Source organism: Triturus cristatus, chromosome 2_1, assembly GCF_964204655.1.
Source record: "Triturus cristatus chromosome 2_1, aTriCri1.1, whole genome shotgun sequence".
Taxonomy (NCBI): Eukaryota; Metazoa; Chordata; class Amphibia; order Caudata; family Salamandridae; genus Triturus; species Triturus cristatus.
In genome coordinates, this window is record NC_140581.1 from 385,872,632 (window position 1) to 385,886,760 (window position 14,129).

Below are 14,129 nucleotides of genomic sequence, written 5' to 3' on the forward strand. Positions count from 1 at the left end.
AAAGAGACTTGAGCATTATTATTATTATTATTATTATTATTATTTAGATCAAAAGATTGTCTATCTGAGCTTATTAATGCCAAGTTTCAATTTAATAAGGAATCAATGGATAATGCTTCACTTTTTTATTGAAGTCTAGTGCAAAATTTTATGGTGGCCGAAACAGAGCTGGCAAACTACTGGCAAACTATCTCAAGATTAAACATAACAAACTCAAGTTTGAATTAATTATATATGCTCAACAAGCATTCAAGTTTAAGGACTCTGATATCCTAGATGTATTTCTCCAATTCTATAAATCACTATATACATATATACACCAGAAGATTTATCCTCAGATATTCACATGTCTCAATCCCTCTCTACTATCCAAAAGTCCTTCGATACTTCACTTGACTTACACTGCAAGAATCTGATATTTCACAGACGGAACTTCTTGCTGCATTACATATACTTAAAAAAGACAAAGCCCCAGGTCCAGATGATTTTACAGTTGGATACTTTATCCACTTTTCACAGTTACTTCTCCGTAAACTACATATTCTTTTAACTTCTCTTTTGCAATCAGGTGAATCGTCTGGCTCCTTTTTAGAAGCCCTAATTTGCCTTATTCCAAAAGAAGAAAAAGATTCGCAATATTGTAAAAATTACAGACCTATATTTTTAGTTAATATTGTTTATAAGATTTTGTTTAACCCCTTCGGTGCTCATGACGGAACGGTTCCGTCATGAGCCACGGTTGAGCTGTGCTCATGACGGAACCGTTCCGTCATGACCACGCCCGCGCAAGAAACCGTCAGCACAGCGGCGGAATTTGCGCAGCATGGAAGGGGTTAAGGCCCTTGCCCTACGTTTAGAGTCATTTCTCCGTAAATTATTAGGTAAGGAACAACCGGGCTCTGTCAAAGGTCGTCTTATTTCTGATAATATTCTCTTGCAGCGATTGCCTTTGATGCAGAACAAGAGCTTGATCGAGAATATTGACATTTTCTCTTTCAAACATTTAAGTGGTTTGGTTTTGGTCCAAGAATCATATCTTCAGTTTCTATTCTCTATTCCTGTCCCAGTGCAGCAATCTGTGTAATGGCCTTACCTCCCCGTATTTTATTTTGGGTAGAGGTTTCTTTTTCATTTAGCCTTAGAACTCTTTCTATCATAAGTACATCAAAATCAAGACATTCATGGAATTGCTTTTAAAAATCAACAAATTAAACTGGCAGCTTATGGAGATGATGCGTTACTTTTTCTTTCACAACCTCTGTCCTCTCTCCCTACTTTTCTACAAGCAGTAACTTCATATGCATCAGTTTGTGGATACAAGCGTAGTTCGCGAAGTAGCATTACGCGAAGCTACGCAAAGTGCACTGCGCACTACGCGAGCTACGCGTAGCACTTCGCAAACTGTGTAGTACCCTGTGCGCACTGTGCAAGATGCCGTTTTCAATGATTGCACAGTGCGGACAAGCATCCGGCACTGTGCAATCATTGAAAACGGCATCTTGCACAGTGCGAGCTGTAGTTTTCTGCCGCTCAAGTAGATTTTTACTCGAGCAGCAGATTTCTCAACGCAGACTGGTAGTTTCTCATCGCGAGCGGTCGCGAACATACGTGACCACTTGCAATGAGAAACCTGACCTCCCCGCGTTGAGAATCTCGCCGGGATGTTTATTTTCTACGCTTGCGATTGGCAATTTGATGTTGCTGATCGCGAACAAGGAAAAAGTCTCGCCGGGATGTCATTTTGCTTGCTCGCGGTCGCCAACTTGATGTTGAGGACCACGAGCAAGCAAAAAATGACCGCTGCACTACGCAACGCTACGCATGTTTGCACTGTGCTACGTGTAATTCGCGTAGTGCAAAGTCGCGCAAACTTCGCAAACTACGCGAGCGTAGCGTAGTGCTTTGCCCAGGCTTAATAATAATGAATGCAAAATATTACCTTTAACCAAGTTTACTCTTAAAACAGATTTCATTACCTCAAATTTTATGTGGAGTCCCCAGCAAATAATATATTTGGGTATATTTTTGACTCCAAAACATCTCTTTCCACGTGCATAGAAAAATGTGTGCAGAAACTGTCCGCATTAACGAGTAAATGGCATCCTTTGTATCTTTCCTGGTGGGGTCGCTTAGACACCCTTAAAATGATGTTAGCTCCGATCATACTTTATACCATTTCTAACATCCCAGTACCCATTCCCTTTTTAAAAGGATGAATTCTGTTTTATCTCTGTTTCCGTGAAATAACAAAAAGCCTTGAATGTCGTTATTCAAGTTAACACGCCCAAATTCTGAAGGTGGTGTACATTTTCTTGACTTTCCCACTCATCATAAGGTGTTTTTGCTCCGTCGATCCTCTTTGTGGCTGTCAGACTCCTTTTTAGAATGGTCAGTATGGGTCGAGTTAGAGCATGCCTACCTCTCTCCCTTCTCTTTTCAAGAATATTTATCTTTTACCTGCAAACCACAAACTTTATCTACTCCTATTCTTAAACACTCATTCAAAATATTAGAGTCTATATCATCGTTTGTCCCTATAGATTCTGAAACTTTTCTTAAATCCACGATTTTGCATAATAGGCTTGTTTTGATCCAAGGTAACCCTTTCTATTGGAAATCCTGGAGGCAGAAAGGGTTAATTTGGGTATATAAGTTATTTGATCAAAATGAGGTTATGCATTTTTCACAAGCTACTCTACTTTTTGACCTCCCTGCCTATTTTCAAACCAAGTATAGGCTTTTGAAACATGCTCTTTATACTGCGTTTGCTCAATTTCAGTCTCCTACCCCTGCCGCATCTCCTCCTGTTAAAAGATTACACATTTTTCTTCTCACTCATCCCAGAGCATCTATTTTGAACTCCCAACTCTTCATTTATGCCTCACAAAGATGGAGAGAAAACTAAGGTGGAGCTATCCTGGGAATAAGACTTTGATGTGGGATAGAATATGGACCAAGTTAAGGAAATCCTCAAGAGCGGCTAATACCATACAAACACCTTTTTTAATTATAGACTTCTCTTATCTCCTAGGGTATTACACAAAATGCACATTGACCTTCCTGATACTTGTTGGACTTGTTCCTCCGCACATGCTGATTTAAAACACTTACTCTTTACTTGTCCTTATGTTTACAATTTTTGGAAGAATGTTTGCACTCAGATTAACTTAATTTTTCATTTCACAGCTCCTTTTTCCATTACTGACATATGTTTAGGTAGTTTATCAAATGATTGGAATACCTGTTCATCTAATGTAAAGATTTTAGATTTATTACTAACAGTTGCTTTTCAGCATATTACCAAACATTGGAAAGATGTAACTAAATTATCTTTTCAATCCTGGTGGTAAGCAGTTTGTCATAATCATAGGTTAGACACAGCATATGTATATCCTGTTTCGCTCGCTGTGACACGTTTCGCTTCATGGTCACCTGTTACAGCGTTATTCAATGTCAATGCAAAGCATTCTTTTGCCTGAACCCATCTTCAACAAGATGTTTCTCAACCTCCATGACTTTCCTTTTAATTATATCATAATCATTTGAGTATGCTTTATATTGCTAACTTGTTCTGCATTTGTATTGTTTTGACTTTTTGACCACTTTAATCTAAGTCTCTTCTTTTCAAACCATGTATAACCTGTAGTTATTTTCAGCCTTTCCTCTTATTTTCTTAAATGTTTTTGTATGACTGTTTATTATTGTGATGTATTATGTATTTATGTCTTAATGTCTCATAATAAACTTATTTTGTGAACTTAGAAAAGAAAAAAACATGTGCCACAGGAACTGAACCCTCCAATATTGTATCCTAAAATATTACCTAAGAATATTGCACAGCCTATATTATGTGCCCAGTCCTTAATCAGTCACAATTATTCTTCCGGTAGTAGAAGGCCACCAAATACTCAGGGCAAACTTGTTAACCCCTTCGCCGCGGCACGAATTCCGCCGCGGCGCTGGGGGGTTCGGGGTCAGCACGGCGCCGCCATGCTCGTGACGGAACCACGCCGTCATGAGTCACGGGCGAGCTGTGCTCATGACGGAGTGGTTCCGTCACGACCCTACCCACTTGCATTGTTCGCCCGCACAGGCGGGGAATCAGTGCCGCGTGGGCGGAGCGGCCGCCAACGGCCGCAGCATGACGGAACCACTCCGTCATGAGCACACGCCGCCCGTGGCTCATGACGGAGTGGTTCCGTCATGAGCAGGCAAGGGGTTAAAGAAAGGGAACTCTAAACATATATGTTCTCCTAACAGATTGTCTATAACAACATTCCTTTCTAGCTCTACATCTATTTTCACTGGTTATATGCAAATTGTACATAGCCTTGAGTTAAAGGGCATCTGATTGATAACTATCGTAAAGTCTTACAGCTATTTCATCATACATTCACATGAAAAAATAAAACTAGTATTGTACACCAATGATTTTTTACAACTGGGATAATTTCAAAACAATTACTGAGTGAACACATTGCACTGCCTCTTACCATCCAAGCAACACTTCTAAAAATAACACTTCTCAATAATTTATTTTAAAATATACTTTGAAAAATGAATACTTCCTAAAATGTTTATTCCCAAAATATACGGATTAAGCACAGTGTGAAAGGGATTAAGAGCACAGTAATAAAGGCACAAAGGTTAAGGATAACATCGATATGGGCTGAGGGTATGGCGATATGGGGATAGGTTTGAAGGTATATAGTTAAGGGTATGGGTAGAGGGGTAACGGTTTGGGTGCAAGGGTATATGGTTAAGGTTTGGAGTATAGAGGATATGTGTATAGAATTATGGTTAAACAATTAGGGATTGGGGAATTCACAATTTCTTTTAGGTTCCAATTGCAATTAGTCTCCAATTTATAGCAGGACTCCTTTAATATTTAAAATTCTTCCATAGTGGTATACATTTGTGGAGCATCGCAATTTGATTGGATGAAAGTCATGTGCCATTTCCTTTTCAATTATGTTCATTGTTTAAAACGTCTCCATTCTTGCATATCCCCCTCCTACAATATATATCATCGCCTTTTTTAAATTGTAGTCAGTGTATAGAGAACCTAAACCATGATACACAGTTCTTTTACTTTACCGTAGCATATTCTGCTAAATTAAATGGCTATTTTTGCAAGAATGGATAGTTTTACATTTTTACGGCTTGGCTAACTAGGATACTTAAGGTTTCACACTTTACACATGAATAAAGCAGCGCAGCAGTTTGTAGTGGTACCTGGCAGCGAGATATCCAGTCGAGAAAAGACAGTTTTAGTTAGCTGTCCAAAATACCCGTCAAGAATCAGGTCTTTGAATAGCTGTACAATTCTAGCAAGGTTTAAAGGGGAAGTCATTGTCTGTCGAGGCCTTGCCTTCTGGTCGCCCACATGTGATGTATGCTTGTTCAAGATCAGACTAAAATAAAATGACACGTTCCTTCAGACATACACAAGACAAGCACAGTCACAACGCATAGGTTCACCTTCGGATGACTTTTAATCAGGAGCCTCTCTGCATACTCAGCTGAGCTGCTCCCGGCAGAGCGAGGACATCTTGACAAGGTCGTATCAGTTTTAAAATAATTTGTCATTTGACCATTTTAAGAAAGTTCATAATGTGACGGAAAGGCAAGGAATAGACAAACTCAGCATCACAAGATCAGTGTTTATATGACAGGTGTACCCAGGACTTGATTGCCTAATGTTTTCACTGATGTAAAAGCCGCATAATGTAATGTGACAGGCTGGTCATAAATAGGAACCTATTTTAGGGGTTGTTTCTTGTTCATAGGCTTTCAATTTCTCTGGAATGCAACAATGTCAAATCGAAAAAATATCACAATGCACCAGCAACCGACAGAGCTTCCTTCATGCCACATTTGGTCCAGGGTGGCAATGCTTAATTTGGAAAAAACCCGCTTCCTAGTTCTCTATCTTGTACATGCAAGCAGTTTTCATCTATCCTTTCTCCCTTTTTTTAATTGTTTCCTGTATTTCCCTTTCTTTCTCCCCTTTCTGCTTTATCTCTCTTGCCATGTGTCAGTTAGCAGGCACTTCCACGAAAACGAGTGCCGGTGTCTGCCACTTGCCACCACCAGCACAAATTAAGCACTACTGGGTGGGATGATGATCCCTCAGTCCACCCAGCTCCTCCAGTCCAAGGGGGATGTTTTCCTGCATCCCACATTACCAGCACATCCCTGCACATCTGATTGCTTTCATTGCTGTAATCCACCCATCATGAATAATAATTTGATCCAAGTGCAGTCCGGAACACGTACACTACAATCGATATCTAGTGATCAGTAATGGTACAGAAATGGTTAAATAAATGTTTCCAAAACTGGCATTGTCTGCCCTAGTTGTGGTATGGAAAAGTGATGGTATGCGCTAATGTCAGAGTGTAATGGGTCTAAGAGAGGGGGCATTTTTAAAGCCGCGCAGCAGGGCGCAGCACATGTATATATTTTCATTTGTTATCAATTATACAACGTTAGACACAGGGTGTAAACATGGCGTAAACAAAGGTAAAAGGCTTCACTTGTACTTGCACTTACACTTTTACTCCTTACATATAAATTGTTGGCGCCTTTTCTCATTCTGATGATTTTTCCCCGTCAATTTAACAATGATTAATTAGAAATTAGATTACTTCCCGACCTGCTGTAAGTCTCATGAGCCTGCAAAACAAGTACAGACAACATAAAAACATTACATAAATATGCATCGACAAATGAATCTGCAATAATGTATGCTTAATGAACAGTAAATATGCGTAGTACTCAACAACTTGGTTTCAGAATGTTTGCATGCAGAGAAAGCTGAAGCACAGTGCTATATTAAGTATTTTTGGGGGCCCTTGGCAAGATATAAGTGAGGGCTCTGATAAAAAAAAATTATTTAAAAATGTTTATCTCCGTTCATCTAAGTTCTCATGAAGTCAAACTATTCTCAACTACTATTTCAGAAATGTGGGCTTGAAAACAACACCAGAAATCGTATGTTGCCTGACTTCACCAGCCAAACAGTGTCAAAAGAAAGCTTTTATAGGTGTTGATAGTGCAGCTGATTACTCCACTTGAATCATCTTTTTTAGGTCGAGCCTAGAGTCTGCGAGGCATGCTGTAATCCGGTGGTGAAGTCTGAACACGCCCATACACGCCTACCGCTTTTTCATTGGCTTCTTGCTATGCTTTTAGAAATTCTATTCCTTTTATTGGTCATCAGTGTGCATTTTTCCAGCTTGGTGACTGGTTTGATACTGACCCCGGCTACTCATCCTGCTACATGGATCCTTTCACAAGTTGCTATATGTTTTGTTTCAATGCACTACTTTTTGTTTATGGCTTTTCCTTGCAGCTCGCTTGTTTTTGTTTTTCCTGCTCCTGAATCAGTACTTGTGTTTTATTTTCAGCATGCCATGCGTGCTTTCACTTTCCTAACAAATGCATTATCGCTCTACGATTTGTTCCTGAGCCTGTTTGGGATTAGATCGCATAATGCTGCGATGGGCACTGTATTGTCTGGCGGCCGCCGTGGGCTATAACTAGTTCCACAGAAATCGGAGCTGCCAGGTTAGCGCCTCCATACTGACCATACTGTTTTAAAACCATTTTTAAGTAACCTTTGTGTGTACTGACTCACCTGTGTGTCATTTGCATTCCCCGGGAGCCTGCTGATTGCTAGCACTGCCCCCTCTCACTCTGGGCTAACGCCCTCTGGCCGCCGCCATTCACGGCGTGCAACGAGGCCACGCCCCCCCACACTATAATATGTGTCACTGGAGGAAGCGCAGCGGACGAGCGCAGCGGACGAGCGCAGCGGGAGCGCCGTCTGCGCGCCGAAGACGCGCCAAAGACAAGCCCGTCTGCGCCCGTCTGCGACAAGACCGCGACAGGCGCAGGAAACTCTGCCCGTCCGTCCCCCAACATTTCTTACCTGCCCAACGACCTCCGCCAACTACAGGTCACTAAGCATTGCCCCTGCATACTTGACCCAGCCGTGTTGCCAGGTCCATTTAGCTGCAAGTTCTGCCACTGGACCATTGATCAACACTCAGCCCTTTCTTCGGTCAAGGCTCCACCCCCTCAGGCCCCCCAACCCTCCTTCAATGGAGGTCTGATCAACGCACGCTCAATGTGCAAGCACAACCAAGACATACACGACCTCATCTTGGAGTCCAATTTTGACTGCCTTATGATAACGGAAACATGGCTGACGGCAGACAGTAACCCTGACATTGCTGTCGCCCTACCTCAGGGCTACTCGCTTTTCAGGCAAGATAGAGTTAAGGGCCGAGGCGGAGGTGTTGCAATTATACTCAAAGACACCCTCCCTTGTCATACCTTCAGCTTGGAGCCCTTAAAAAAGACAGAAGGTCTAGGCTTCTCTATTAAACTGAACGAACACACTTCTTTCTCAGGTGGACTTATCTACCGCCCTCCCGGTAATGCTACTGAGTTCCTCGACTCCTTGTGCGATTCTTTAGGACAACTTTCACTTAGATACCCATCCTTCACCCTCCTAGGGGATTTTAATCTACATCTCGAATCAAAATCCGATGCACAAACTATTAACTTCACTCAAACCCTTGATATGTTCAATTTTAGGCAACTTGTTACTTCACCCACTCACTCCCTGGGTCACACCCTTGACGGAGTTTGTACTAACTCTTCCTCACTATTCATATCGCCCCCTTCGCCACAGATCTAGTCTGATCACTCCCTAATCCCTTTCTACATTACGAGTACAAATCCGTCTGCCTGCAGTAAAGTTAATTCCTTCCCTAACAACCACATCAACTGGAAAAAGGTCCAAGATAACCTCATCCTTAAACCTCCAATACAAACTCAAGCTCCCATTCTATCTGGTAACATCGACACCGACGCAGACCTCTTCCACAACTGGATCACACAGGAAATGACTTCCAGAATCCCACTTTCACGCTTCCGCACCTCCCGGTGTAAAACCAAAACAAATGCCCCTTGGTTTACACCTGAGCTAGCCAATACTCATTTGTTATGCAAAAAGGCTGAACGTAAATGGCGAAAGACATACGAGGCGACAAACCGTCTTTCATATATCGCGACAAGGAAAAACTATCTCTCTGAAATCAAAACGGCCAAAAAAAACTACTACGTAAACGCCATCAAAAACTCCTGCCATAAACAAAAGGCACTATTCGCGATAGTAAAATCATTTACGCAGCCCAAGGCACTTTTGCCTGAAATTCCCCCTTCTCAGAAGTTCTGCGACCAAATCTCCGACTATTTTGAGGACAAAATTGCCTCTATTCAAATCAACTTTCCCCCCCCCAGCTACTCCCCCTGTGCCCCTCCCACCGGACCCTCAAGGCGGCCCTTTTAGCAGCTTCTCCCCGGTTACATTAGACCAAACTAGAGAAGCCATTCTGGCTTGCAAATCGGGCTCCCCGTCCGATCCTTGTCCCCCCAAAATACTTCACCAACTAATTGACGTGGTCAACCCGACCATTAACAATCTAATCAACACATCGCTCAGCACAGGCTTAGTACCCAGCCGTTGGAAAAAGGGAATAGTCAAACCCCTTATGAAAAAGGCTCACAAACCCCCGACAGACCTTACCAACCTTCGCCCGATCTCGCTGCTCCCAGCCTTGGGAAAAATATCGGAACAACTAGTTCATAGTGAGCTAAAACGCTACCTGGACGACACCAATATTCTTCACCCCCAACAATCGGGCTTTCGGCCTAAACATTCGACCGAAACCGCGCTAATTGAACTGTCAGACACCATAAAATCCTTACAAGATCAGAGGAAAAACTCCATTCTCATTCTTCTTGACCTAACGGCAGCGTTTGACACCGTCTCCCACCCCATCCTTATCAGTAGACTCATGGACATTGGCATCTCCGATTCCGCCCTATCTTGGATACAATCCTTCCTCTCTGACCGATCTCAAATTGTCGCTCTGGGCCCCTTCCACTCCAAAGAAAAGCCAGTACTCTCTGGTGTCCCGCAGGGGTCCATCCTGAGCCCCCTCCTCTTTAATATTTACCTTATCCCCCTTCTGACCCTGATTGAATCATTCGGCATACCTGTCACCTCGTATGCCGATGATACTCAACTCATTGTGCCACTAGAGGCTAATTCTACTGAAGCAGAACTCAACCTTAAACACTGCTTGACCGAAGTCTTCCGATGGATGGACAACAATCACCTAAAATGCAACTCGAGTAAAACGGAGATCCTTCCGATCGGTAAAAACATCTCCTTCTGCCCTGCACTCTGGTGGCCAGACAATTCAGTTGCCCCCCCCCAGACAGTGTCATCAGCCAGGAATCTTGGCGTAATCTTCGACTCCGATCTCTCCTTTGATCAGCATGCCAGAACTGTCGCAGGCAAATGCATCGGATTGATCAAATCCCTTAGAAAGTTCTTCGACTTTCTCCCTCTCGACGCCAGAAAAACGGTGACAGTGGCTCTCATAATCTCACGCCTGGATTATTGTAATGGCCTGCTCGCAGGGGCAAAAAAGAGCACGATCATGAAACTACAGAGCGTACTACATACAGCCGCGCGTTTAGTCCTTGGACTACCCCGCAGATCTTCCATCACCGCAGCGCTTCGATCCCTCCACTGGCTACCTCTTCACAAAAGAATTCTCTTTAAAATTTTGATCATAGCCTTCCGGGCCTACAACAAAACAGGCCCTAAATACCTTAACAGGCGCTTTGCCCACTACACCCCTAGTCGCCACCTTCGCTCAACTGATGACAATCTCATTCTTCCTTCCAAATATAATTTGATAACCAAAGGTGGAAAAACCCTCAGTTTCCTTGCTACCAAAGCCTGGAACAAACTGCCCAAAACCCTCAGACAACTCACCCAGGAAAAACCTTTTAGAAAACATCTTAAAACCTGGATTTTCACTCTCCCGGACAATTATTCCAAAGCAGCTATCTAATCCTCCTGGAATGGTTCTCATAGGATCTTTAGCGCCAAGATGCTCCCTTCGGAGTGAACGCTGCGCTCTATAAATACCCCACAAATATCAAAAATAAATACAGCCATCACTTCTCACAGTTACCACGAGCACACATGCCAACCACTCGGATATTTCCCCACAAGTCAGACGCCTCAATAATTGTCCAGGCACTTTAATGTGTATTTTACTGGCTCCTCTGTCCCACTTTCTCTGCTCTCCCTTCCCCTCCCAATCAGTCAGCAGGCTCCAGCCTGGCCTGCTTCACAGCAGAGCAGTAGTGCCAGGTGGACGAGAGAGAGGGCTGTGCTGCAGCCTGCCTCAGAACAGGGGGTACTGCTGTCTATGCCTGCTCCTTGCAGTTTCTCTAGGCGTGCCCTTTGCTATGATGTCTAGCTGTAACATGTTAAATCTTCATATAAGTTTAGGGTTAACCGTCCGCTATCCTGGGCAGCATGTCATAAACGCGAAGAAACTCCATTGATACCATGGGATGGCAATCAAAGCATACAAGAAGGAGGCTAATATTTGGTCAGGTGCTTGTGTCCCTGCTCCGATTTCAAAGCCTGTGTGTACATCCAGAAAAATGTGCAGTTAAGAGAAACAAGATGCACTAAGATAGATATGTATTCAGCCCTTTATACAAAAGACTGAGGAGTAACTCTGCTGGTGTTCTGCACTTGGGAAAGGGGCAGAGGGGAACCAGAGCCTGGAAGCCTGAAAGCTTTAGGTGGAAAGATGTATGTTTGGAACCTTTCTTGGATATCTTTATATAATGTTTACTGCTCCTGTCTCCACACAGTGTTTCATATTTAGGCAGGTTATGATAAATACGTGTCACAGGTCTTCTAACTGGCCATTAGCTGGTGATTCCTGTAGTCTGTGTTCACCGTTGCTGTCGGCGACTTTCTAGTGCCACCATGGTTCTTGACGTCTGCATCCTAATCATTAAGTAAACCTTGTACTCTGTGTCCCGCTGTTACTGACTGGTCGGTGTTAGGCGTGCTAGCACTTAACAGAAATTTTAATTATCAAGCAAAACTTTGTTCAGCCCTCCTACGCACAAAATATGCATAAGCTGTACTAGCCATTAGCTTTTGAAAAACACTTATACGGTCCCAAAAGCGAGACCTGTTGGCCATGCCAATGCTTTTTTGGCTTTGAGGCTACATTGTACATGGAATTAATGGTTTAACTAACCTGTTCCGCCAATCGATGTAAAGTCATAATAGCAGCATTAACATTTTCGAACAACTTTCATTAATCAAGCTCCCTGTTAGATTTGATTCCATTTAAGGATCCCCAGTTTAGGATCAGAACTTGATCACAGAAAACTTGCTATTTAACTGACCTCGTAACAATTTGGATACATTTGGTGTTAGGCATGAATAGTTTTCAAGTCCATACTGAGCACTCTTACTTTTTCATTTCAATATCGTTATTGTTCTATACAACAAAAACGGATAGAACAAAGGTTACATTTGAATAATACATCCTATTGTTTTAACTTACATTTCAGTAATTCAATATATGGAGAATTATAGTGAAGAGAAAAAACAAAAAGGAAAAAAGACAGGAGAAACATTCCAAAAGGCTCCCTATAGCATCAATGACTCACAATATATAATCATATCTATCAGAGATGTAAAGAGATAGGCAGTAAGTACATATGAACATCACACAATTTAATGAAGTTATCAAGGTGGTTTAGTTGTGGCTAGGTAAAAAGCTAATTTATCTCCTATATGGAGAGTCTGAGTATTTCCACTGAGATTCTGAAAGGGCTGTATTATCATCTCCTTTATTAAAATTCAACCATTCATTCCATTTTGGAATTGAGATTTTAGCAAAATCCTTCCAATCAAATTAAATAATTTTACACGCCAATGTGAGGATCAAATCCAAGAGATATTTCTGAACTAATTCAGAGTTAGAGGGGTCAGCTAACAGATGTAAGAAGTTCCTGGCAAGGGCAATATGCAAAACGTCCTCAACAAAACAAAATATTTCTGACCAAAATATGCCTACTTTTCAACAGTAGGAACATCATGTGAGCTAGATCTCCATTTGCAGTATCGAAGTTGTAACATAAAGGGTTCTCTCGACGTTTGAGCTTGTGTAATCTTTGTGGTGTCCCATACGCCCTGTGTAGTAAATAGTATTTTGTTTGTGCCAAAGAGGGGGTAATTTTGTACTTGAAATGTAGGGACCAAATACAAGACTAGTTAAGGGTTGAATGATCCTTTGTAGCTTCCACTTCCCATTTCGACTTTATCGACTGGACCAAATTTGTATCTTTAGTGAGAGGAACATCGGATAAATTGAAATTGTGTGAACCATTTTACAGAAACTGGAAATCAGTGTAATAATAGAGGAAGTAGCTTTAAATCTACTTGACCTACTTATGGCATCTTTCAATTAACAATAACAATGTAATTCAATATTCTCCAGATTAAATACATTTTGTACATTTGCAAACATTAATGGGTCTCAGCTTGTAACTAATTGGCCTACTGCAAAAATGCCTTTTGACATCCATGCATACCAAACAACTCTTTGCCCATCTATCTTGCTATGTTTATTACACCCAAGAGAGGCAAATTCTGAGAATTGAAGTTGTTTGTCCATCTTTAAATCAACTCGTAAGATTGCTTTATTAGTGTCACAGAAAATAGTGTTGGAGTAGGGGAACTTAATATGTGTAGCTGTTGAGTATGATATAAGTGATATACTTTGCAAGATTGCATTTTCTACTACTAGTAGAAACAATACTCCCCCTGGAGAAATCAATCAAACATTGCTGTCTCACAGTCAGCAAAACACTTCTCTCAGGCCTCAATGGTTTGTAGGAAGGTACCACATCTACATTAATTGTGTATTATTTATACAGAAAGTAGCATGTCCAATTCATTTATAAAATGTTTCCATTGTTAAAATCACTCATCATAAAAAATGAAGGTTTTTGCAATTATAAGCAGAAATTAAACATCAATCAGACCACAACCCCTCAAGTGCACCCCAATTAGTTTAACAATATTAAATAATTTTCAATTTCAGTGTTGCTGGGTCCATTGTATATTCAAAATGGTAATATATTATGTTTATTTTTCCAAATCATCTAACATATTGCAATGTGTAATGGATCCTGCATAACATCAGACTACATCA

The 14,129-nt window shown here is 41.6% G+C and overlaps 1 long non-coding RNA gene across 1 annotated transcript in view; it reads right to left on the minus strand.

The window, feature by feature from the left end:
* Positions 1 to 14,129, minus strand: part of LOC146865351 (uncharacterized) — a 1,546,523-nt gene that overhangs the window by 22,605 nt on the left and 1,509,789 nt on the right. Inside the window, exon 8 of the long non-coding RNA XR_014970088.1 lies at positions 6,556 to 6,678. This is a non-coding gene — a long non-coding RNA (uncharacterized LOC146865351). The remainder of the gene's footprint in view (positions 1 to 6,555; positions 6,679 to 14,129) is intronic.